This window comes from Impatiens glandulifera, chromosome 1 (assembly GCF_907164915.1).
Source record: "Impatiens glandulifera chromosome 1, dImpGla2.1, whole genome shotgun sequence".
Classification (NCBI taxonomy): Eukaryota; Viridiplantae; Streptophyta; class Magnoliopsida; order Ericales; family Balsaminaceae; genus Impatiens; species Impatiens glandulifera.
The window spans coordinates 124,414,399-124,440,323 of NC_061862.1; the positions used below are offsets into that span (position 1 = coordinate 124,414,399).

The window sequence follows — 25,925 nt, forward strand, 5'->3', positions numbered from 1 at the left end:
TAGATTTTGTGAATAAAGTTTGTGGATCATCATTGTTATTTATTATTTCTCTTACAAATTCATGTGTCATTGTAATTGTTTATTTAACTTTGGCCTCTTTATTAGCTAAAAAAAATACTTTTTTTACATTTCTTTATTTATAAATAGAATGAACAAAGTATAAACCTTATTTTTTTTTAGAGGTTAACTATTCCCTTCAAGACATACATATGATCAATGTAACCATTTAGTTTTATACGATAGAATCAAAATTCACAACAAAACACCCAAACTAACATATATTAGGTTTTCACTTGAATCTCGATGCATTGTCGATAGTAGGAAATATGGGCAAACTTCCTTTGAATAAGCATTCACAAATTCCAAGAAACATTTCATAATTCCACTAAAACATATGAAAATTTTAAATGGAAATGGCTTGGTCAACAGATTTTTTTCTTCCATTTGAACTTATTTTAATAATTCTTTTAGTAGCTTTAATAGGTGTAATCACTGTAGCTCGTCAATAATTTTTTTTTGAATTTAAAATTCAACTTTATTTTGGATTATCAGATTTTTTGCTCTTCCATTCTATTTGAATTTATGTTTAGTCTAAACTAAAAACGTAAGGGGCTAGGTCAACTATTCAATCAAATGATATTAAGCATGTTTCCCATCTCTTCTCGAGAAACAAGGGGGATATTTCTTTAAAAAACTGTGCTCAATTTCATATGTGGAAATTCCGCAAGAAAATACTTAAGCTCAAAGACAGTGTTATGTCATTGTTCAAGATTCGGTTTGGAGATGATTAGGGAACACGTGTTCTGGCACGATCCTTGGTTCGAAAATCAGCTAATTATACTTAAGGCAGAGTTTGATAGAGTTCGAATAAGGAGAGATTGTCAAAAAGCCACGGTTAGAGACATAAAGGACGGAGAATATAACACTCTTCTGAGGCATATTTCGGAAGGTACTCAAACTCTCCATTACATTCAAACATTACAATATATTGATATTATTGATTCTTGAGATTGGATGATTGAGAAAGGGAGAATGTTTGTTTCAAATCTAGCATGGGACATGATTCGAAATAGAGGGGAGACGGTTCATTTGTTTTATTTAGTATGGTCATCGAAAGTCATACCAAGGCATAAATTTATTTTATGGTTGGTGTTTCGTGGGAGGCTAAGAACGAGGGATCAAATCAAGAAATATATGGATATCCAGATTCAAGTTGTCTATTGTGTGATGGAAACGAGGAGACTATTAATCATTTACTTGGGGGTTGCCCGTTTACGAGTTTGTTATATGGTAGGTTCTCTAAATATACGCGCCTTTCTAGTTTTCCAAGAGAGTGGGTTGACTTTAAGGAAGTTTCTCTCATCAAGACAAACAAAAATCAATTTTCAGTAAATATTTATAAGTGTGGATGAAGTGTTTATAAGTGTGGATTGGCTTGTACTAACTACCATATTTGGTCTGAAAGGAACGCAAGGGAAGCATTAGAAGAAACGTGGATGTAGTGTACGTGGAAGGATATCGTGTTTGATTGTAGCTCCTTCATGCGAACGTGGAGGCATATTCTCGCAAGCGAGCAAAATTGGAGCTTATTGCCACGGGCTAAAATTCGACCCGTGCGGCACTAAGCTAAATCGACCCTGATTCTAACTTAGAAAGCCTTTCTAAACACAATGCAAGAAGAACTCAAACACAAGAATACTTAGAGAGAGAAACAAGCTTGAGAATAAGATTATATTGAAAGAATGCTTGATAATTACCATGGAATACATTTAGAGTATTTATAGGACTTACACATATTAAATTAGGAATTATGTCTAATTACAATTTAATTACACTAATTTAGGATATTCCTTCCATAGCAAGAATATCCCTACCTAATTTAGAATATCTTTTGTAATCTCTTCCTTAATTAGAATATATATTCTAATCTCTTCTTTGATTAGAATATATCTTCCAATCCTTTCCTTAATTAGAATATCTTCCAATCTCTTCCTTAATTAGAAGATTCACTAGGCCCACGTAGACAACTTGACCTCCCTTGGGCTAAGAAGATTCGCACATGATCAGGCCAAGACTTTAATGAGCCTCGGCATCCCCTAGATTGGGTCGTGACTCTAATGGGTCGTGACATACTCCCCCACCTTAGTCGTGGCCGTCCTCGGTTCGACCTTGACCTGATACTCTTCAACCTCTTCCTTGAAACATTCCCTGCACGGTCCCTCGTATCTGTGCACAAGCCCCTTGAGCACAGATTGCATAGACTTGCATTCTAGAATATTCTGGAAATGCACCTCGTGGCTTGATGTTTGCACCCCATACAAATGGGACGTGACATACTCCCCCACCTAAGTCGTGGCCATCCTCGGCACAACCCTAGACCGGTGCATGGTGATCTTCTTTTTAGCATCCTCTGAGCGCTCTTCCTCCCCATTTGCACGTCACGACATCGGGTGCACTTATAGTTGCCAGTCTTAACCGATATAAGACGTTTCCCACACGTCTCTTGATTGAACACGGTCTCTTGAATCTGTGTACAAGCCTCTTGAGCACAGACCACATAGACTTTAATAGTTGCGGGGGCAACTTCCCCCTTTCCATCGTCCCTTTTCGTAACCGCACACCCTCTCAGATTTGCCCCTCTCTTCATATTCTCGGTGTCTCCCTCTGAATATGCCCCAACACGACCTGCTTCCTTTCCCACGAACTTGGTGTGAATGAAGGCAGACTGACTTTGGCCCACGTTGCCTGTGGCCAAACCTTGTGGATATGACGGTTCTGTACTGTCTTTGGCCTTGAGCCCTCGAAGGCTTCGACACACGCTATATGGAATTCCTTGGGTACTTCTTTTCCCTTGGACCCGTCCCCATCATCCATCTTGGCAAAAGTGGCAAATATGTCTTTACCACGTTTGCGACCTCGAACGAATCGCATCGCCGAGAACCTGGTTATTCCCTCTGATCGCACCATTCTAGTCCCAACACTATGTCGTATTCTTCCATAGGGACCAAGGTAAATGAGACTGTCCCATTCCAGTCTCCGATCCTGGTGTGCACTCTCCTAGCCTCCCCATTCACCGGCTTGGCTACATCGAAGGACTTCACCGTCCCTTTTGTTAGGCTGATCCGCAGACCCAACGCCTTGGCTACTCCTTCTCGCATGAAGTTGTGTGTAGCCCCTGTGTCCACTAGTGTCTTGATGCGCTTTCCCCCGATCCAAGCTTCCACAAACAAAGAGCCCCTCCTTATTCCCTTGTTCGGCTTTGCAATACTAGCCTTCACAGCATTGAGTAGTCTTAAGGACCCTATTTAAGTCTCTTCTTCCTCATCAGAGGACTCAATTCCTTTAACCACTGTAACCTTTTCCCCCTTAAACGGGCACATAAACTTTATGTGATTATGAGCACCACAAATATAACAGGCTCTTGGCTTATCCGACTCGTCGGCTTGCCTCCCTGAGTTTTTATGTGCATGCCCCTTCTTAGATGGATGGTCTCCCCCACCTTTCTCCTGGTCCTATGGGCGGTCTCCCCCACCTTCTTCCTCATCATCCCTGATGAATTTCGGCCTGTTCATAGATACTTTGAGCTCTATCAGTCTTTCTGCAACCGTTATTGCCTTGGAAACGTCATGCACCTTGGCCCTTTGCAGCTCCAACTATGCCCAAGTCTTTAGGCCGTTAACAAACGCGAATAGTGCCTCCTGTTTCAATCCCAGTACTTCTTCACGAATGCTACGATTCGAACCGTTAATGATCCTCATTAACTCATTCTCCAATTGTTCACCTTTCTCATTCATCGCCGTTACTCTATCGGACATCGTGCTAAACACTTCGAGAGCTTCTTGGTGATCGCTCATGTCTTCTTCAAGCTGAGTCACTCGCGCTTCCATGGCAGCACCTCTCTCGACGGACTTATCCCTCTTGGATCCCTTGTCCTTATGTTGGCCGGTCGGAACCTTAGTGACGGTGGTACGTGAATCTATTTCTTGCAGCTTGAATGCAGAAGTATAACTTTGCTCTAATACCACTTGTCACGGGCTAAAATTCGACCCGTGCGGCACTAAGCTCAATCGACCTTGATTCTAGCTTAGAAAGCCTTTCTAAACACAATGTAAGAAGAACTCAAATGCAAGAATACTTAGAGAGAGAAACAAGTTTGAGAATAAGATTATATTGAAAGAATGTTTGATAATTACAATGGAATACCTTTAGGGTATTTATAGGACTTACACGTATTAAATTAAGAATTATGTCTAATTATAATTTAATTACACTAATTTAGAATATTCCTTCTATAGAAAGAATATCCCTACCTAATTTAGAATATCTCTTGTAATCTCTTCCTTAATTAGAATATATATTCTAATCTCTTCCTTGATTAGAATATATCTTCCAATCCTTTCCTTAATTAGAATATCTTCCAATCTCTTCCTTGATTAGAAGATTCACTGAGCCCACGTAGACAACTGGGCCTCCCTTGGGCTAAGAAGATTCGCGCATGATCATGCCAAGACTTTAATGAGCCTCGACATCCCCTGGATTGGGTCGTGACTCTAATGGGCCGTGACATACTCCCCCACCTTAGTCGTGGCCGTCCTCGATTCGACCTTGACCTGATACTCTTCAACCTCTTCCTTTAAACATTCTCTGCACGGTCCCTCGTATCTGTGCACAAGCCCTTGAGCACAGATTGCATAGACTTGCATTCTGGAATATTCTGGAAATGCACCTCGTGGCTTGATGTTTGCACCCCATACAAATGGGACGTGACATTATGCCAAAGTTGGAAGATGTTAAAGATGAAGTCACTCAATTAAAAAGTTTCAAGGCGAGATGAAAATTTTATGTGTGTCGTGTAATAATGTCATGAATTGTTAATTGTATGTTAATCATACCGTTTTTACAAAGACATTATTTCATTTAGCATACCATTTTTACAAAGATATTATATCATTTTTTTTTGTTGGGTTTTTTTAATGAAAATAAACAGTTTTTTAAAATAAAATAAAAAAAAAGTCAAAACCTCAACTCAAAGAGATCATAATTATATATAAAATACAATTATTTAAATACCAATAAAAAATATTGATTACGTATTATCACCAAAAAAATAATATATTAAATAAAAAACAAAGGTTTGGTGATATATACCTTACAAAATAATACTAATTAAGAAGATTGTTATTAAAAACACTCTTCTTCATGTTATGCTTTTAATATTATTTCATTAAACTATCAACACGCATAACTATTTGTTCTATATTTTGCTCTAGTTATATTGTAATATTTATAGAAGATTGGTTTGACTTTGTAGTAATTAATTATATCATCATTATATTTTTTACCTAAATTAATTTTATAGTATTTTAGTGATATATAATAGTATCCACCAACTAAATGCAACATAATATATTGGTTTATCTAAGGATGGATTCACAATATCTTTAAAATTAAATCTTTAATATTATACTCGTATCATATCGATGCATAATTTCTACGAGGATACATGATTACATCATACACAGGGCTGTCTTGTTCATTTTTTTGGGCCCTGAGCAATCTAAGATTTGGGACCTAAATTTTGAATTCAAAAACAATATTTAATAAAAAAAAGTATGATTCGAGAAGGATTTCAAAGATCTAATTAAACTTTTGAGTCACTATTGAGCGAAGGATTTTAGAGAGAGAGCCGAGTAGAAACAAACATAAAACCTAAATTTTTTTTATAGTACTTCATAAAAAAAATTTGGGCCTTTTTAAAGTTAGTGCCTTGGGCGGTGGCTTTGGGCCTTCTTAATTTTGGGGCCTTGGGCGATCTTGCCCACCTTAATAGCCGGCCATGATCATACACTTATGTTGTATTTGATAAAATTGAAAATTAACATCTGAATATTAAATATTGAAATATAAGTACTACTAGATACCTTGAATATTTAAAAATAAAAAATTAAATTATAAAATAGAAACATTTTAAATTTAAGTGTTGAATATATATTTTGATTTAATAATATTTAAAACTAATATATGAATAAAGTAAATTAAGACTATTATACCTTTATATTATTTATTATTTATGTTAATTAATAAATTTAATATATTAAATTATATAATTAGATAAATATAATTTAAATTAAATAAATAAAAATAATAATATTTCTTTCAAATCGCATATTAACTATTGATTTACAATTTGTTTGCAAATATTAATTATAAAAGCTTCAAGAATAGTAGATTAATGATGGAGTTTTTGAGAATAGTAGATTAAAGATGGAGTTTTTGAGAATAGTAGATTAATTTTTTTAAATTACTTTTTTATATAAATTGCAAATCAATAGTTAATATGACTTCATGCAATATTTTACGATGAAAATTCCGGCAGCAAATTTTCCTATCACGAAAACACGATCGGCACAAACGACATGATCAGAACGATCGACACGATCGTCACGGTAGTGTTCGCGGTTGCTATTTGTTCATGGTCGCTTGTCAAATGAAGAAAGTGCATACGATCGACACAGTATTGACTCTAATAGCTAGGTCGGTCATTCATTTGCAAAGCTTGATTGAAAGAAGTTGGTGTATAGTTTACTCGGTTCTTTAATAGCTAGGATTTCTAGTGTATTATATTCTATAATTGCTCTGCTTTGTTGTTGTGTTATGTTCTTCATTAAAATGGGAAGAAAGAAAAGCCATGATGATAAGTAAGTTAAAAGAACTTATGATGGAAGGTTTAAGGGAGACAACTAAAAAGAAAATTGATAGGATTGCTGAAGAAATTATTTAAGAAAAATAGGAATACAACAAAGGTAAGGAACCAATTGTTGATACAAATTCTGGAAAAAAAATGCAGTAGAAAAACAGGGAAAGAAATAAGGAATTTGGAAGGTTGGTTACAATGAAAGAAGAAATATCGAAGGACTGGAAAATTAAATCATAAAGCTCCTAATGCAAACAAATAAAGGAAAAATTATACTCAATAAAGAGAAAATGCAGAAAATAACCGTTCAATTGAATGTACACTATTTTAAGGACTATAATTTACTAAAAAATGAAGAGTATGAAAAGATTGTAAACTGGTCAATTTAAACAATGAGGGAGCTAATGAAATTCCATAAATCAAAGACTTATACTATCAAGATCAATTCCAGCTGGAAAGTAAACGAAGTTTAGAAAAATAATACATGAAAGAAAGTAGAGGATCATACTTATAAAGGAAAAATATATTGAAGCGATGTTAAAACAAAAGTGGAGGTACTCATTTCTCCTTTTGAATTTAAACTGCTAACTGAAGTAGAGGAAAAATGTATTAAGGAATAAAAAAATATATTGGTTGGAAACTACATAGGGAAGAACATAGTATCCTTCCAAGTCACCAAGAAAATCTTAATGAAACAATGGGAGCAGAAGGGACTAGAGAATGTTTCTACAAACATACACGATCTCTATTTTCTGCAGTTCAAGAATGAATCAAACATGGATGATATTCTGAAACATGGGCATACTTATATTGGATCCAACTATATGAAGCTGGAGAGATGGTTTGAATAATTGAACATACTAAGAAAACCAAAGGAAATAACCCATATATAGTTTAAGCTTTGGAATATTCCAACACACATGTACAATATAGAAGTTCTAAGTCACTTTGCAAGTTTATTGAGGAAACTATTATACATGGACCCAATTATAGAAGGAGGAGAGCAACTTACCTTTGCTGGAATAAACATTAAAGTGCATCCTCGAAGTACGCTGCCAAAGAACATGCCAATTGTTAACAAGAAAAGAATGTCTACAATCATGGTAATCTTATATGAATGGATGCCACACAAGCATTCTTTCTACAATACTTTCAACATGCTAGCACTAAATGTGCAAAAGCAATTGAGGAAGAGTAAAAATTCATAAAAGCCCAAGAAGAAGAAAAGTAGAAAAATGAAACGGAATAAAGGCAATAAGAAAGGAAAACATGCATAGGAAGAAATCAAGGAAGAATTAGAGAATGAAGAAATCAAAGATGTAGAAGAATAAAGTAATGTAGAATCAGATAATGAAGAAATAATGATATTGATAAAACAGGGGATGATGAAAAAGATAAACCTAAAGACAATGAAGAGTAAGAGGAAGAGGAAGAAGATAAAAGCAAAGATATAGAAGAGGAGAAAAACAAAGAGGAAACTAAGGTTGTTAATCCTCAAACACGTAAAACTGAAGTAGAGAAAAGTAGTGACAAAGCCCTGAAATCTTGAAGAAGAATACCTTTTATCATATTAGTACGAGTTGATACAGAGGAAGATTAAATAATAGAAGAAGACATGCATCATCATCTTCTTCAATTCAATATCCCTTCATGAAGAACGAGAGAGAAATGAGACATGGAAGAAGGTAATATGGTTAAAAAGGCGGACATAAAGATAACACATGCTGGGATAGATAGATTGTAGCCTTTGTTCATTGTAATCTATGTTCGTAATTTGATTTGACTGCTACCTTTCAGAAACTTTTGGATCATTTGATTGTCATCTTACAATCAAAACTAGGGTTTCTTTAGTTTTGATTATTGTCCAAACCATTTTTTGGGCTTCTTAATGAAATGGTGTTAAATTGTTTTAAAAAAAATACTCCAACATTGATTACTTTGAGTTATATTATTAACTTCATATTGTTCGAAAAATGAGTCTATCATATATCTCTTTCTGATACAATTATCTCTTCATGATACAATTATGTTGTACAAACAATATCAATATTTTGTTGAGTTCGAAAGTTGTACACCATTGTCTTATCCAATATTGGAAAACGGGCTTTCAATATGACAAATGTACGTTCTTAATTCTACATGTACTTATTAAATAATTCTTTGTTCGTTCGAGTTTGAACACTTCGTTATAAAATTAAAATCAATAAGCCAATAACGCTCATTTCGATAATGTGACATAAATACTCGAGTATGAGTATATGCATCATCACATAAATTATATTTATCTACAATTTCAAATAAACACGTATAATTTTTAAATGTAAAATTTAAAATAATAATTTACATGGTGCTAGAAATGAATAGTTTGAAAATGTATTATGCATAATCTTAGTCTACACTTTAGAATCATGTGTCACTCCTTCTCATTCCATCCAAATAAATATAAATATCATATCGAAATCACAAATGGCTAATAATACATTTTGATAACATTTTCTCTTTCTTCTTCCTCTATATCGAACTTGTTCATTTTTTAGAACAACATGTACTAGAGTTCCATCTAGTGCACCTAGTGCCCCTAAATAAATGTTAAAATAAATTATGAAATAAAAATTGAAATAATTATATATATATATAATATTTAAGATTACCTTAAATATTTCATAAAGATGTTGATACATTGTACCTTGAGATATTGCATATCAACTAACATTTCATGAAAATAGAAATTGATTATTTATGTTGAATGATAAAATCTACGTTTGACAACCCTTACTTGTCAATAAATTATTTTACTTTTACAAAGAATTGCACCCACAATAAAATATAAGGTATCATCAACATTAAACATGTCATCAAGAACTTTGTAGTATTTTTTTATGTTTGGTTCATTCGGTTTATTTAATTTCTTAGAGTTCCATGTTATGGGAAGATACATGATTACTAGTTATATCTATATTCAAATTAACATCAACGAATGTGGTATTCATAAAAAGATCCCAAACATCTTTTTCAATAGGTCAATATCATTAAATAATGCCTTTATTTCATCTGCATATTATAATCTAATATATCTGAATTGTTTTTGCATTAAGATAAACCTATCATAAAATAAGTCTAACATTTTATATATACCAATATTTTATTCCATTATAAATATGGTAATGGACTAAAAAACTCATAACTCACGTTAAAATATTCTTCTCATTCTTCATAAGTCCTGCCAAGAATATTTCTAATTCTAATCGGATCATATATATCCCTTTCCAATTTTAATAAAAATAATTTCCCAAATGCTGTACTTTTTTTCCAGGTAATCCCATTTATTTTTAATTATATTTGACTCATAATAATTCACTTTTTCTCATTGATATTAGGGAAAATTATATCTATTAATGTTTCTTAAAATTATTTTTATTTTTATTCTCGCTCCTTCAATAAGCATCTAAATATAATTTTAAAAGTTCGGTATCTTTCTAATTTGCTCTCTACATATTCTTAGCCATCTTATTTGTAATAATTACCTACCAACAAATAGGTACAAAATACATTTATCAATTGTATTAATAAAGTAAATAATATATTAAGTAAATACGTCTCTAATAAAGCAAGCAATAACCAGCTACAAGAAATTTATATCATAAAGACCTCACTTGCGTAGACAAATAAAAAACACAATTTTATAAAAGTTAGTCAAAGACATACTCAAATACTGCTTTACGCTTGTCTGGTTACATTAAAAGAGAACCAAATATGTATGGGGTTTAATCGTTTTCAAATTACTCATGTTAACTATTAACAAAGATAGTTCAAAATTCAATACGTTACGTGTGTATTCCTTACAAAATAATTATAATAAATATTTAAAATTAAAAAATAAATAACAAATAATATTTTATAAAAGAATTGGGAAAGCATACCAATATGCAGTACAAGAGAATCCAACCAATTTAGTACTCACTCTTTTATTTATAGTAAACATGAATAATATACATTCTCTTAATTATAATAATAAATTATTACATAATTAGTAATTTCCACTGACTATATACAAATAATACGTGAGATATGGTTTTGTTCAAATATATAATAACAAATAAGACAGTATAACAAAGACAAGCAAGTAAGACAAATACATCATTATCTGGTGTGCAAATTTTGATACTCGAGATTCTGTATATAGCTTTTTTTAAGAATTGGACATAAGGTTTTGAGGCTCAATTTGGTGTACCTAAATGTTAGGTACCACAAAAATAAGGAAGATATGTACGATTATTTGTTGAATTAAAAAGGCATAAAATCACATAACGGTAAAAATATTAATCAAATCGTATTATTATGGAAATTTCAACTAAATCGTCACAAGATCATATCATAGTAGAGATGTCAAAGTTATCACATGATCTTTACCATAATCATGAATTCTAATAGGATATATATATATAGATTGTAATCAAGAAGAGTGGGGAGACTAAAATCTAGAATAAACAGAGAGAGTTAGATTTCGTAATCTGTAAACACTAAAAATTTACACTTCAATTTATAATAATAAAATAGCTTTTATTGACTTATTTTTAAATAAATAAGATCAAAACAATTAACCCCCATGGCAAAAATCTATTTCAAACAATTAATTATGATTAATTATTGTACTAATTAATCAAATTAATTAAAAGTTAAGGCCAAAAATAAAAAATAAAATTATTTAAGATAAATGTTGTACACATAACATCTCAAAATAATTTTAGAAAAATTAAAGGACAAAAGTAAATAATTTTGATGAATTGTTGTATCTATTTCATCTAAAAAGAATTATTTATTTAAATCCTAAAAATATACAAATAAATAAATAAAATAAATTGGTAAAATATTTGTTATATTTATTTTAATATTTATTTAAAAAAATCAAGATTAAACCAATAGGGTGGAAAAAAATTCAATTTCAAATAAACCTTAAAGATTTAATATAAATAAATAAACTCATAATCGGGTGTAACCGAAACCGAGAAAATAAACTACAATTGAAAATTGGTCCATCAGATAAGCGAGGGGAACTCATCTAACAATACAGACACACTGAAGTAGTTGGCTATAACGAAGGGAACACGCGCTCATGTCACATCCTACAAATAACTGGACATTAGCCCCGTTAGCCCAAAAGCTAACGGAACGTCCTGCTACTAATGAATCGCAGACGGAATGCCATGACGCGAATGAAACGACGTCGTTTTAGCCTCTAATCTTCGTCTTCATTGCGACACTAAGCAGATAAACTCTAAAGAACCATGTTGATTTTGGTTTTTTGGAACTCAGCCATTGGTCGACGGTTGTGACTGATTCGAAGCCTAGAATGATCACCCTATGATGGTGATCATTCTCCCTACGAAAATAGGGATGAATCATCCCTAGTCTGGAGACTTCAGCCACGAATAGCCAAAAGTCATTAATGACTTTTGGCCGATTAAAGCCACTTTGAGCTATCCACCGATTCAGGAATGCTATAAATAACATCCTTAAAGTAACTAGGAAAATTTCCGTGCTATGCACACGGATAAAGATAAAAATAAAATAAATTTAAAAAATTATAATAATATTTATTCAATGTTTAAAATTATTAAAATAAAAAATATAACGCTCTCATTTCACATTTTATTCACTTCGATAAAACAACTTATTTTCTCACATGTTTTCGTGACTTTACACTTTCACTTTGTCAATCAAATATTTGATTCATATTTTTTTAATAATTAGCATCATGACCTCACACTTTGGTCAATTAAATATTTGATTTATATTTCTTTAACCACTTTCAAATGATACCGGTCTATTATCTCTCGACAAACCACATCTCAGTCACATTTGGTTAAAGGTTGTACTTGTTTTGTTAGGTTGAAAGTTCGAAACCTACAAATAATATTTTTTTAAATTTATTTTTAACCATTTTAAGTTTATGGGTGGGTCAACCCACAATCCAACCCAAGTATCCATTTACTCTCACATAAATATCCAAATTAACCACAGCTCTCGACCCGACAATCCAGACACTTTAAAAATTAAGCATCATTATATATATATATATATATATAGATTTGTCGAGGGTCTATTATTTCTCGACAAACCACATCTCAATCACATTTGGTTAAAAGTTGTATTTGTTTTGTTAGGTTGCATGTTCGAAACCTACAATAACATTTTTAAATTTATTTTTAACCGTTTTAAGTTTATGGGCAGGTCAACCCACAATCCGACCCAAGTATCCATTTACTCTCACATAAATATCCAAATTAACCACAACTCTCGACCCGACAATCCGGACACTTTAAAAATTAAGCATCATTATATATATATATATATATATATTAGTTAGTTAAAAATTTGAATTTTTATTGTTAAAATGTCTCGCATTCATCAAATTTGGTGTTGAATCTTAAATATAAAGTGTTGTTAGCCTAGTTGGTTAAAAGGTTATACTTGTTTTGTTATGTTGCAAATTAGAAACCTACAAATAACATTTTAAAATCTAGGAAAATTTCCGTACGATACACACAGATAAGGATAAAAATAAAATAAATTATAATAATATTTATTCAATTTTTAAAATTATTAAAATAAAAAATATAACGCCCTCATTCCACATTTTATTCACTTCGATAAAACAACTTATTTTCTCACATTTTCCATCACATATTTTTTCCAAATGCTCATTTCGTGACTTTAGAATTTCACTTTTTCAATCTAATATTTAATTCATATTTTTTAATAATTAGTATCGTGACCTCACACTTTGGTTAATTAAATATTTTATTCATATTTCTTTAACCACTTTCAAATGATACCGGTCTATTATCCCTCGACAAACCACATCTCAATCACATTTGGTTAAATGTTGTACTTGTTTTGTTAGGTTGCAAGTTCGAAACCTGCAAATAACATTTTTAATTTATGTTTAACCGTTTTAAGTTTATGGACGGGTCAACCCACAATCCGACCCAAGTATTCATTTACTCTCACATAAATATCCAAATTAATCATAGCTCTCGACCCGACAATCCAGACACTTTAAAAATTAAGCATCATTATATATATATAGATTAGTTAGTTAAAAATTTGAACTTTTATTGTTAAAATTTCTCGCGTTCATCAAATTTGGTGTTGAATCTTAAATACAAAGTATTGTTAGCCTACTTGGTTAAAGGGTTGTACTTTTTTTGTTAGGTTGCAAGATCGAAACCTACAAATAACATTTTTAAATTTATTTTTAACCGTTTTAAGTTTATTGGCGGGTCAACCCACAATCCGACCCAAGTATCCATTTACTCTCACATAAATATCCAAATTAACCACAGCTCTAGACCCGGCAATCCGGACACTTTAAAAATTAAGCATTATTATATATATATAGATTAGTTAGTTAAAAATTTGAACTTTTATTGTGAAAATGTGTCGCGTTCATCAAATTTGGTGTTGAATCTTAAAAACAATGTGTTGTTAGTGTAGTTGGTTAAAGGGTTGTACTTATTTTGTTAGGTTGCAAGTTCGAAACCTACAAATAACATTTTTAAATTTATTTTTAACCGTTTTAAGTTTATTAGCGGGTCAACCCACAATCCGACCCAAGTATCCATTTACTCTCACATAAATATCCAAATTAACCACAGCTCTCGACCCGGCAATCCGGACACTTTAAAAATTAATCATCATTATATATATATAGATTAGTTAATTAAAATTTTGAACTTTTATTGTTAAAATATCTCGCGTTCATCAAATTTGGTGTTGAATCTTAGATATAAAGTGTTGTTAGCCTAGTTGGTTAAAGGGTTGTACTTGTTTTGTTAGGTTGCAAGTTCGGAACCTGCAAATAACATTTTTAATTTATGTTTAACCGTTTTAAGTTTATGGACAGGTCAACCCACAATCCGACCCAAGTATTCATTTACTCTCACATAAATATCCAAATTAATCACAGCTCTCGACCCGACAATCCAGACACTTTAAAAATTAAGCATCATTATATATATATAGATTAGTTAGTTAAAAATTTGAACTTTTATTGTTAAAATTTCTCGCGTTCATCAAATTTGGTGTTGAATCTTAAATACAAAGTATTGTTAGCCTACTTGGTTAAAGGGTTGTACTTTTTTTGTTAGGTTGCAAGATCGAAACCTACAAATAAAATTTTTAAATTTATTTTTACCTTTTTAAGTTTATGGACGGGTCAACCCACAATCCGACCCAAGTATCCATTTACTCTCACATAAATATCCAAATTAAGCACACAGCTCTTGACCCGGCAATCCGGACACTTTAAAAATTAATCATCATTATATATATATAGATTAGATAGTTATAAATTTGAACTTTTATTGTTAAAATATCTCGCGTTCATCAAATTTGGCGTTGAATCTTAAATATAAAGTGTGGTTAGTCTAGTTGGTTAAAGAGTTGTACTTGTTTTGTTAGGTTGCAAGTTTCAAACCTACAAATAACATTTTTAAATTTATTTTTAACCGTTTTAAGTTTATGGCGGGTCAACTCACAATCCGAGCCAAGTATCCATTTACTCTCACATAAATATCTAAATGAACCACAGTTATCGACCCGGTAATCCGGACACTTTAAAAATTAAGCATCATTATATATATATATATATAGATTAGTTAGTTAAAAATTTGAACTTTTATTGTTAAAATGTCTCGCGTTCATCAAGTTTGGTGCTGAATTTTAAATATAATGTGTTGTTAGCCTAGTTGGTTAAAGTGTTGTACTTGTTTTGTTATGTTGCAAGTTCGAAACCTACAAATAATATTTTTAAATTTATTTTTAACCGTTTTAAGTTTATGGGCGGGTCAACCCACAAATCCGACCCAAATATCCATTTACTCTCACATAAATATCCAAATTAACCAGAGATCTCGACCCGGCAATCCGGACACTTTAAAAATTAAGCATCATTATATATATATATATAGATTCTGAATGCAGATAATCCAATCTCAACCTTCAAATCGGAAGATTTTAAAACTTTGCCATTGAAGCTCAAAGCTTCTGGATTTTTTGAAAATTCGTTTGAGACCTTAAACTTGGATCCAGGCATATGAAAAGCTTCCCTAAGGTCTAAGGAGTGTTCGTTCTCTAATCCTTGGTATGATTCCAATAACCCTCTAATACAAATTTACAATTTCAATTTGAAATTTTTATATTTCAAATTGCAAAAGCTTGTATGCTTGTTGTTCTTAGTGTTTTATGGATTGAAATAATTCCTATGATCATTTACAAGTTTAAGAGAGAGAATCAAAAACACTGTTTTAGCTGAGAGATATATTTAATCACATTATAAGTTGAACAGAGTCTGTCATGTTCAACAGAGTGTTAGTTATTCAGTGAATTGTATTTGATTCAAGAAGTTTAGTGAAATCTTTCCGGTTGTTGGAAGAAGGGTGATGTAAGAGAGTTAGCTCCGAACATCCATAAACATATTGATGTGTTCTTTCCTTAGGTCAAAAGTTGTTATAATCATTCAGAATGCTTGCTTATACCACTTTTTAATGTTTCTAAATTGAAACATATAAAGCAAATTGAACTACAATTGAACTGCTTATACAATTGAACTATACACTAAATTTTCATGTAAGTCGTTTGATAGGGCCATGTAAAACGAATCACTACTTCATGTAAAGCGATTCACACATTCATGTAAAACGTTTCACACCTTCATATAAAGAGAATCACTCAATTATGAATGGACAACTAATAAATAATTGTTCTATCTTATTTCTTAGTTCTCACGATTTATTAAGTTTCATGGATCAACCATCGCATTTGTTTAATACATTTTGAGAAGTGAGTAATATTAAATGAGTTTTGTAATATTGTATTTGTATAATACATTTGTAGAAGTGAGTATTATATACAATAATTTTTTATGTAAACGATTGACAGGACCATGTAAAGTTGTTATAATCATTTAGAATGCTTTCTTATATGATTTTTAATGTTTGAATATTAGAATTTATAATTTAAATTTTCATGCAACTCGCTTGCATCTTTTTATTCAACTTGTTTATGTCCGAATCAAGGATAGTTACAATGTAATTTATTTTGACCTCTATTTAAAATTTTGAGACTCTATCAATAGCCAAGGAGTCTATGCGCATCAAGAATGTGAGAAACTTATCATACTATTTACAATGATCAAAGTCTAGTGGTAAGAGTCGGCTTATGAGACCAAAATGTCACGGGTTTGATTCTATTTGGAAGCGCCTTGAATTTAAGCGGGAAATCATGGTTGTAGAGTGTTATTCTAGTTCTCATTTAATTCCCAAAACTATTTACAATGATAAAAAAAGAAATGATGTCAAGTATTGTGTTATATATCCTAATGATACTAAAGAAGATTAGAGTATTACAATTTCTAGTACCAACATATATTGCTTCTTTGGCCATGTTGTAGCATGTTATGTAGTAATGATTGTTGTAATGTACAAGTAAGAAATCTGTAGAAAACGAAAACAAATTCATTTAAATCGCTTTACATGTAACAGTGAAGAGAGCTTTACATGCTGTTGAGAATCGTTTTACATGAAGATATGAAACAATTTACATGTCTCTATCAAGCGATTTACATCATTATTTATCACGCAATGCTCAATTTCAATGACAGATTTTCTTACAAGGTCAATAATATCGATATTCTATTTGAAAAGTTCGAACAACTTCATTTCTTTTATGATTGTTGATTCAAATTCACTTGAAACGCCAATTAATGTCTATATGCTTACAACATAAAGTATATTATACACTAATACAAAATGTATAAACAATATAGTGTTATTAGAGTTTATAGAAGATAAAGTTGTGAAGTAAATCTTATGCTTTTGGGCATTGTTTGTTGTTTATAATTCACGGTCAACAAATGCGCCCAAGCATGAATGATACCATTGTCTAGCCATTTATTGTTCTCTAGACTAATGAATACATCGCGCGTCAAGTTCATGAATGCAGTCGCGAATAAATTTCCATGCAAAACACAATAACATATTGTTAGACTTTTAATTTTTCATAAATAAGTGTTAATAGAAAACATTACATTGGGTTATGTCCTTCTAGAAAGATAAACCCCGAAGTTTATGCTTTAAAGTCAATCTATCTACATCCTTAAAAAGTTTATAGAAGTAGGGGATCTCAATGTCATTGACAATTTTATCACCCTCTTTTTGGACTTTGAGGATGGAGGAGATATTGATTCGGAGGGTGGAGGAGAAACTACTTCAGAGAGTGACAGAACCATTGCTTCTTTCGGCATTCCCAAGACTTGAATTAGTGAAGGAGGAACTTCTATTAGTACAATTTTTAGGGTCTTTAACTCCTCGGTGAATATTTGCCTTCTCAAAGCTATTTAGGAAGGTACTTATGATGAATGCATTATGTTTTATTAGCTCGGTAAGAGAGAGAATATTGGTTTTAAATATATTAAGTTCATTAATGTTAAGAGCCTAAGATATGTATTCTAGCTTTTGTGCACCTTCTGCCAATAGTTGTGCAGCCTCTAAAATTATTTTGAACGTATTCACAAAAATTGATGACAATTTCTTATTAGGCATCATAGTCTCACGCTGCTCTTTTTAAGAAAGATCCTTCTCAGGTAGATCATTGGAAGGTTAATCCCCCTCTTGAATAATTAGAATGCATGCAATAGCTCTACCCTATCCAAACCCCTCATGTTTGGAGTCATAAGGAACTCTCTCGTACACCCTATCGTCGTCCAAGCATCCCAAAATTGGGAAACGCTTGAGGATGTTTTAGTGTACCATGTACTCAATGACTCGGTCTAAGTAGCACAACTGATCTATTAGCATATATAAACAGATTATCGATAAATATATCTAATAAACTACAATAGTGTACTTAAATGTAAATTAATTGTTCAATTACCAAAAGAAACGTCAAATGTCCATGCAAATGTGACTTTTATTGTCATGCCACTTTAGAGCACTATCCACCCGTCTATTTAAGGTGAACTTGCACCAGTTGAAATCTTTTAATTTTGAAACATACAACACAAATTCTTATGGTCTGGTCACTAAAGAAGATACTAAAGCTTAAGGACAACATTATACCTTTATTCGAGATCCGATCAGAAAATGGTTGAAGAACCTTGTTTTGGCATGAAACATAGTTTGAAAGTCTGCCCATTATACTAAAAACAGAATTTGGGGGAGTGCGTATAAGAATAGACTATATTGTTGTCTCAGTGAGAGATATACAAAAAGGGGAATGGAACACACTATTGAGACGAGTTCCAGAGGGTGTAAAGACACTTGATCACATCCAAACTTTATAGCTTAATGATACTATTTATTCACATGTTTGGAAGGTTGAAAATAATGGAAAGTTCAATTCAAACTTATCTTGGGATTCTATTCGCAAGAGTGGGGAGAATGTGGGTTGGTTTCATGTCGTCTGGTCCTCCAAGGTCATTCCAAGGCAGTAATTTGTGTTGTGGTTGTTGTTTAGGAGAAGGCTATCAACTAGAGATCATATCAAGAGATTCATTGATATTCCAGATATTACGGATATTAGTTTTGTGTTATGTGACAGAAATGAGGAAACAATGGATTATTTGTTCGGTTGTTGCCCGTTTGCTAAAGTTTTGTGGAAGAGATTCTCGAGGTGCATGGGATTGACAAGTTTTCCATTGGAATGGAAAGACATTAAGGAAGAAGTTATCATTAAAACAAGAGGTAATCGGTTTTCTACTAATGTTTTCAAGTGTGGATTTGCTTCGACTATATATCACGTATGGGAAGAAAGGAATGTGGGAGTATTTTCTAGAGTTTGGCGAGACGAGGAGCAAGTTTGGAATGATATTGCTATGGACAGATAATCTATAATCCACACATAGAGGCGTATACCCATAACGTCGGATAATTGGATGCTATGTAAAGAATGGGGTATTAATTTCAAGAAAGTCACAAAGTTGAACTTGTATAAGACGCTTTAGTTGTTTAAAATTTGTGTTTGTAATTTTGTTTAATCGTGTGTGTTTTTTTGGATGATTCATTTTCTTTCTAAAGTATTAAATCTAGGATTTGTCTAGATTGATACAAATAAACTCATGCTGTTTTTTTTCTTTTTCTTTTGGGATTTTTAATGAAATGGCAAATTAGTCGTTTTCCCCAAAAAATAGTGAATCTCTTTACATGGCCCCCTGCCAAGTGATTTATATTAAAATTTATTGTATATATTTCAATTTTCAATAAAGGGTATTTTATATTTATATTATTAAAATGTATATTGAGATAAATGAATTGAAATAGTGTAAGATATTGGATTTGGGATAAAATTAAAAAACAACAATATCAAACAAGCTCCTAGTCTCAACCGGATTTTACCAACGTTAAGATACCTAGTCCTAAATAACAACCTCATGGTATTAATCTATATTAATATAAGTATACATGTATAGTTATGAATAGAGAATGTAGAACTAAGTAGAAATTGGGGTATACCTACACTATGGATTTTGAGAAGTCCAAAAAAAACTATAGACAACATAAACAACAAAGTATATCTTAAAGTTGTTGTCTCTAGCTTTGTTTTATAGAATTTTTTAGGGCTTCCCTTGTCCTCGTTAATTTCACATCTCCTTCTCCACGCCCTCAACTTGTCCTTGTACTCCATATCGTCAAAGTCGACTCTAATTGACTCTTCAATTTCTAATTCTCCTCTCAGGATGTTCAAAAATACATATTGAACATCCTCTTTATTAATGTGTACCTCCTCTCCACTATTCAGAATGCCACTTCCACGAAGCGAGAAATAAGTACGAGGCTTTCTAGGCAAGATCTAGTATATACATCGATTCATAAACAGGTTGACTATGACAAGTGATCCTTTATTTAAACTTTTAATGAAAAACAAAGATTCGTTTGGGATGACACTTGTCAAAATGCATTTGAGAAGATAAAGGGGTACCTCAAGAATCCTCATATTCTAATGCCACCAAAAACAGGCTTGTCGTTAATCATATATTTAATAGTCACGGAAAATGCGATGGGTAGTCTACTAGCCCAAGAAAACGAAGAGAACGCGTAAGTCGCAGTCTACTAATTAAGCAACCACATGATAAGTTACGAACTTAATTACTCGCTAGTAGAAAAGGTGTGTTGGGCCCTAACTTGGGTCACTAAGAGGCTAAGGCATTGCATGAAAGCCCTGCACACAGTCAAGTTGGTGTCAAGACTCAATCCAATTCATCATTTATTCCATAAAATGCTTTTGTCGCCTAGATTCACTAAGTGAATGATGATGATATCGGAGTACGACATCGAGTATATAGTTCAAAAATCTATCAAGGGAAGTGTTGTAGCAGACTTTCTTGCAGACCAACCAATCAAAGTTGAAGACGACGAGGAGTAAGCATTCCCAGACGATGAGGAGTTAGCATTCCCAAACGACGAGGAGTTAGCATTCACAGACGACGAGGTGATGACTATCAATCCTACAACATACATGCTACTCTTCGATGGAGCTTCATGCAAATAAGGTTATGGAATCGGAATATTACTCATCGATCTTGTGGGAACATACAACCCAATCTTAGTCAAACTCGAAAATCCCGTGATGAACAATGAAATAGAGTACGAAACATGCATTTATGCCTTGAATATTGCTCACGAAAAAGGAGCGAGAGGACTAAAAGTGGTAGGAGACTTGAATTTAGTCATTTTACAAGCTAATGGTGAATGGCAAGTCAAATGAGAGAATCTTAAACCCTACCATTAATACTTATCAACTATAATGACTAAGTTTGAACATGTGACATTCACACATGCTCCGATAAGTCAGAAACGATTCACAGACGCGTTGGCCACATTAGCAGCCATGATGTAAATCCTAGAAGAAATCAAGGTTAAGTCTTTAAGATTCGTTAGAAACAGAAATGAGAATTTGAGAGAAGGATGATAGCCATACCGAAGTAGAGCCCAAAGCGTGGTTCGAATATCTATAGAAGTACGTCGAGCATGGAGAGTATCCTTAACACTTCCATAAGAAAAAGAGAAGAGCTCTACGCCAATACGCAACCAACTACGTGTTACTCATAGGAAAGCTATATTGATGTTCCTTCGATGGGCAGAACATGCTATGCATCGACCAACCTCAAGCATCTCATATCATGAAGGAAGTACATGCAAGAACATGTGGCCCACACATGAACAAATCAACACTCTCTAAGAAGATCCTTCGTTTTGGCTATTACTGGTAGAGCATGGAACATGAATGTTAGAGTATGTTAAGAAGTGTCATCAATGTCAAGTCTACGCGAACTTGAAGCACACTCTAGTATCTCTACTATACAACATGACCTCACCATGGACATTCTCGTCATGGGGAATATATATGATTAGAAAAATATATCCTCACGTTTCGAACGGACATGAGTTCATCCTTGTAGCTATCGATTATTTCACAAAGTGGGTCGAAACTCAATCATACAAGGTGCTCAAATCATCACATGTTGACAAGTTCATACGCAACAACATCATAATTTTAGTTAAAAAATTATTAAATAAATTGTTTTTAGTGAGATTAAAACTCATAATCTAATAAAAACTACATTTTTCATCCTAAAGTACTAAGTTATCCCTTTTATCTTAATAAATTTATCTACAAACCTAACACATTTACCCTAAGGTGGTCTACCCTTTCGGCCCTGCACATAAGTTGAAGAAATGTGTGATATAAACAAAAATGACTTTTACTGAATAATACTAATTTTAAAAAGTTAATTTTAAAACAATGAAATATAATTAAATTTGAATTGAGAGTGTTCCACGTAATTTGATAATGAGATATTTTAGTTTAAAAGTTGATAATATGGTTACATAAAATGAGACTAAATTTCATGATTAATTTAATTTGCCGCTATAGTTGTGATATCTAACTTTGTTCTTCTATTTAAACCTTTTACTATGGACTTGTTTCGATAAATGTATCTTCTTCAAGAAAGGGAAAATCTATCCGACTAATCCACGTTGCCTTTTCCCTACCGTTTGCTAAATTTCTGGCGGGAACCACAAAAATCTGGACACAGAGAGAGTTTTCGTTGGCGACTAGTTTCAGTAGAACATCAATGGAATCTGGAAGTCATCTTCCTAAATGGGCTTCTGAACCCTCCTGCATCATGGGCATTGACGAAACCGGACGATTTTTCTTTTACCTCCATCTCTCTTTCATCGATTTCTTTCTGTTTTCATGAATTTGTTTACTTGAACACAGGTCCCATGGTATACGGATGCATCGTACCGAAAGACTCTTTCCTCGTAGCTTGTATTTTGCAGGTTACCATACTTCCTCAACTTACATTACTTGATCGTTTTTTCTTTCTGGGTTTGTTTCAATTTCATAGCTTTGAATGGTTAAAATAAATCAAATGAAGTTAGACAGTTAACTGCATATAGCTAATTTAACAATCATAATCATTCTATATATAATCCTTGAGTTTAGTCAGCTTATTGTTCCATCCAATACACTCATTCACATAGCACATCAAAGACCTAGGCATAACCGAAAACAATGATATTTGGTCTTGAACATTAAAATGAAGTTGGATAGTTCTCTATACAATATAGCTAATTTGACAATAATCATTTATCAGCTTATTGTAGATTCAAAGACCTTAAAGGAAGAAAAAAGGAAAGAATTATTTGATAATATGAAGGCTGATGAACCTCTGGAATGGCTGTGGATGTCATAGATCCAAAGGAACTATCTGCAAAAATGTTAAAGAAGTTAGTCCATGACAGTTTAATATTAAAATGTACTACTATAAATCAACTTCTTTGATGATGCTAAGCTATTTGTTGCTCATTTGGTCTCAGAACCAAGAGTAACCTCAATGAGATCTCACATGAATCTGACATGGGCCTTATCAGAAGAGTAACAGATATGGGAGTTCTTCTGACTGAGATAGTAATTAAGAAGATGATACTTTGTCAGTCAAAGAATTTCAACTATTTTCATGATTTGATTCAAATGATGGGATAAACTATAAAGGGTATCAAACAAGGACTTTGAGTTAATGGCTACTGTTTCAGGTTTATGTAGATACAGTTGGAGATCCAGAGAAATACAGAGTGAGATTGACTGAACGATTTCCATTCATAAAATTTGTAGTCGCGAAAAAAGCTGATAAACTGCTAAGGTGAGTGGAGCAAGCATTGTCGCTAAGGTGATTAAAATTTTCTTAACACACTGTGAATGCAAATCCTTTTTGTTGAAACAATTCCTAAGCATTTCTTTGACATGCCAGTTTACAAGAGATTGAGCACTTCGAAATTGGGAACTAGATGAAACTGCTAATAATATGAATAGAAATTTTGGCTCTGGGTATCCAGGAGGTACAAGTCTATACTCTTTCATTATTTAACAACTAGTGTTTTGATTCAAGTTATAGAACTAATGTAGCTATTTGGTTATCATATTTTATGATCCGAAAAAGTCTACATTTGCCATGTTTACCAAAAGTCACAAGAATTTAGAAAATAATTAGGATCATATCCAAATAATAATTTTTATTTCAAACGAAGCATAAACTCACACTATAATTTGGAACATAATCCAGAAAAATCATTTTTATACAAAATGAAGGAAATTACATTTTAAAATCTGGATTATGATAAAAAAAAAAACAAATGTTATACCAAATGAATGGAAAAAACACTTTAATTCTAACTTTGGAAATCAAGTAAAATTACCGTCTATAATCTAGAGTATGATTTAAAAAAAACTTATACCAAATGAAAAAATCCGTAAATTCCAGTTTCCAATTAAGCTCCGTTGTTTATATGTAAGTGTTTTAAATAGAAATTGATAGATAATTTTTGTGCATATGTTTGTATTCAGACAGACCCTGCAACTAAAACTTGGTTGGGTGATCACAAACACCCAGTATTTGGATTTCCAACATTAGTAAGGTTCAGTTGGGGTACATGTACTCCCTTCTTCAAGAATATGGTTCAAGTTCTTTGGTAAGACAATTTATATAGCACTTGCTTTGTTACTTTATCTTTTACTTTTTGTTCTTTAGGCATATGGGTTAGACTTTCTGTTGTCATTAAGGTTCAATGCCATTTTGATTAGATTAGACTATCCTTATTTTTTAGTTGGTGTATTTGAATGATTAGATTGAAAAGGTGATGTTTGATGGGATGGTGTAATTGTTATTTTATGGTACAAATATAAATAAGGTATAAATTGTACATTGAATCATGAAACTCGCAATGAAATAGAATATTAGTTTATATTGTAATGGTTATTTCATAACTTCTATTTGTGAGAGTCTTTGCACTGTGTTTGATAGGGAATATGATGAAATGAAAGATGATGATTCTACGAATAATAATAGGAAAAAACAACAGAAACTAACTAGTGTTGACTTCACCGGATTGAAGAAGACTACGAAAACAGAAGAAACTGAATCAAGTGGAAAAGGGCGTTGCAAATGTTTTTAGGCTCGAAAACTGCAGCAAGTCTCTCAATTCTAATCGAGAAAAGCTGGTAGCGTTAAAGTGTAATTCTGGTGATTTTATAGAACAAAATTGTTTGTAATATTAGAAAGGAGGAACCGATTTCTTGTTTGCTTACCACCATTTAAATTGGAAGCAATTCAGTTTCTCTGACTTTGTTTTAAATCGATTCTAAAACACATAAAAACAACTTTATTTAAGGTCCCAGCCTTGTATAGTTCCATTTTATGGATTTAATAAATCCTCATAAATTTAGAAACAGCTTACAGCCCATGTCATATTTTGTTAATTAACAAACAGCCGCATATTTTTTTATTTATTAACTAATTTTGTTGTAAGTATAAATGTATACTGCTTAATTAATTTACATGAGTTTTTTTTAATAATAATAATAATAATAATAATTTACATGTGTATATATGTTTCTTATCTGAAAATGGATTTAAATTGGATTTGTTTAGAATATTTGTTTGAAAATATACTGATTGTTTGTTTGTTTAAACAGAGATTACAGTACTACTAATCAAACATACATTATAATATGATGATAGAATTATGCATGATTAACAAACAAGCGGCGAGGATATAATCCATTACTAAATCACATTATTAATTAAACAACAGTACTATAATTCTGAAAAAAATATGTTTAAAAAAAATAGGTTTCTTGAAACCATATATATATATAGCTAATAGTGAAA

The 25,925-nt window shown here is 32.2% G+C and overlaps 1 pseudogene; it reads left to right on the top strand.

Moving 5' to 3' along the window:
- The first annotated feature begins 17,923 nt into the window (after positions 1-17,923).
- Positions 17,924-25,349, top strand: LOC124942154 (annotated as a pseudogene).
- Positions 25,350-25,925: the final 576 nt, after the last annotated feature.